This window comes from Salmo salar, chromosome ssa27, assembly GCF_905237065.1.
Source record: "Salmo salar chromosome ssa27, Ssal_v3.1, whole genome shotgun sequence".
NCBI classification, from domain to species: Eukaryota; Metazoa; Chordata; class Actinopteri; order Salmoniformes; family Salmonidae; genus Salmo; species Salmo salar.
In genome coordinates, this window is record NC_059468.1 from 29,559,809 (window position 1) to 29,562,500 (window position 2,692).

Here is a 2,692-nt window from a genome sequence, read left to right on the forward strand (position 1 = left end):
AGAGAGAGAGAGAGAAAGTGATAGAGAGAAAGAGCGAGCGAGAGAGAGAAGGAGAAAGAGAGCGAGAGAAAGAGAGCGAGAGAGAGAGAGTGATAGAGAGAAAGAGAGCGAGCGAGAGAGTGATAGAGAGAAAGAGAGAGAGAGCGAGTGATAGAGAGAAAGAGAAAGAGAGTGATAGAGAGCGAGTGATAGAGAGAAAGAGAAAGAAAGAGCGAGAGAGTGATAGAGAGAAAGAGAAAGAGCGAGAGAGTGATAGAAAGAGAAAGAGAGAGAGTGATAGAGAGAAAGAGAAAGAGCGAGAGATTGACATCCATCATTTTAGTCATCCATCACTTTACAGGGCACCGGTGGATTCCGTTAGATAGATTCTCCGCTGGGGTTGGGGAGAGTTCCATGCTCTCTGCGGTCAACGATCAGGGTGAATGCAGAGGTCGTAGGGGTCGCAATAAAACACAGGTGGGGTGCGACAATCGTAAATCCTCACGTTAATCAGACACCAATCGAGCGTAGAGCGGAGTGGACGGATAGAAACTACTCACATCAAAACTGAAACGGGAGACATAGGACCAGTGTTGGTGTTTTAAAGGTTCTGTGGTACTCAACCATTCGCCATGAATGAATCCCAAGGTTTACACATGGTTTTACAGGCTAGGCATATGGCCATATACCCACGCTCACTAAGACGACTCTCCAACTTACCTTCCATAGCTAGGGGTCAAACCGCAGTCAGACAAGAAAATCTGGGAAGCATTTGGGGAATTCGGTCAAATGCACGGAGTACAGTAGAGTAACAAATCTCATGCTGCCTGAAAGCTTTCCTATCCCACTCCACAGTGCAATAGGTCTTGATATTTTTTTCATGATCTCCCTCACCTTTATTTGAAGCAAACTGAGATTTACAGGCTTCAAGATCAACCTCCTCAACCTGTAGATCCAGCTCAGTCTGCCCCGATTATCAAACCATGTTTTCCCCCTGTCTATAACAATATCATAATTCACAGGAAATTATTAAACATTTACTGCCCTGTGCAGAAATCTCAGTATTTTACTTTCATAAAAGAATTGTAATGAAACCTATGTGATCATTTCCAGTTGAGACAGACAGACAGACAGACAGACAGACAGACAGACAGACAGACAGACAGACAGACAGACAGACAGACAGACAGACAGACAGACAGACAGACAGACAGACAGACAGACAGACAGACAGACAGACACACACACACACACACAGTAAAGGTTCTCTGTAGACATCTGTGAAACAGAGACAGAGCAGTATCTGTCATGAATGTCACTAACCACCAATAGTGGAGATTTATACTACCTTGGCTGAGCTACAAAAAAAGAAAGAATTTAAACCATGGTCCACAGATGAGCTACAGACCATAGATTGAAAGTGGACTCATCTTTGTATCTGTGCCATTACAGCGTCTGTGACAGCATGGGCAGCGCCATTGAGGCCATCTCCATTTTTAATTAGTCTATTTTCTTCTTCATGATTGTTTGATCCTTCCTGATGACCTGGTTGGACATGACTTCAACAGGGTCACCAAGAGGGATCAGACAATGAAGTTGGAAGTCTCATCCAGTTGACTACATTAAAATTGTGGAAGCCCTCAATGGTGCAGCCCATGTTAAGATGGCCTTTTGGCCACTAGAGGACTCTATCATTCTCTATGGCTACAGACACTTTATACACACATGCTCACATGCCCACACTCGAAATGCTTGATCCAAAACCAGGTTTGTTTAGGCTTTTTTCAATGGGTGCGAGAAGGAATCCCTCACTGCATTAGAATAGTGTCGTGGTAATGTCATCTGTAGACGTGCCCCAGGAGCAGGCAGGCAGCCACCTCAGGGGTTCTCATCTGTCGTGTGACAGCACTAACCTGTCAATCATCTCTATAGAAGCGCATAGGCTGCACTGCTGTCCACTCTAACTGTGTGTGTCTATGTGTGAGTGGGAAAGAGACATGTATAGGCTACGTGTGGGAGTGTTTTTGTTGTTGAGAGGATGATACAGGCCATGACCCACACAAACACTCACATAAGCACCACACCCAGACTGACTCAATTGTAGATGATGCCATCCATTTAGGGCCGTTTTATTATAAGATTGAAACTCCTGTGTGTGTGCGCTTCATAAACTACTGCTTATATATGTGTGAGGTAAAGTTAGATATCAATAGCAGATCTGATATGGAGACATCACTTTCAACTGTGTATTTTGGAGACACCATAGACGTATTTAAAACAGCACTGCCCTCTACAGGACAATAGCAAATTTATAGTGAATGAACTCCGAAATCTTTTTTTCTATCACAAAGATTAATGATACAAGTTTGTCATAAAATACATGTCTACAAAAGATTAGATACAGTGCATAGTTGTTGCAATATCAAACGTCAATATTTCAAATTCATGAATCAAGTTACTTTTCTACTTGGTCTCGAACCAGTCTCAGAGCCACACATACTATTCATTAAGATAAGTTAATGTGTTCCCATTTAGTCAACACAAAACCTCATACAGTTTTTACATCTTGCTTACAAACAATACATGTACATGATGAATATCCAAAAATAATGCAGTTCGTCCTTTCAAATAGACCCCAACAAGACTTATTTGGTAGATAATACATAACAAGCATTAAAAAAAAAAAATCCACACAAATATTTTCAAGTAGTCT

General features: G+C 42.1%; 1 protein-coding gene across 2 annotated transcripts in view; it reads right to left on the reverse strand.

The window, feature by feature from the left end:
* Positions 1-2,073: 2,073 nt before the first annotated feature.
* The window catches only part of LOC106588891 (ras-related protein Rab-25), a 4,862-nt gene continuing 4,243 nt past the window's right edge, over positions 2,074-2,692 (reverse strand). For both annotated transcript variants that reach the window (XM_014178414.2, XM_014178413.2), the window contains exon 5: positions 2,074-2,692. This exon is cut by the window's right edge and continues 536 nt beyond it. The gene's annotated coding sequence lies outside the window, so the exon portion shown is untranslated.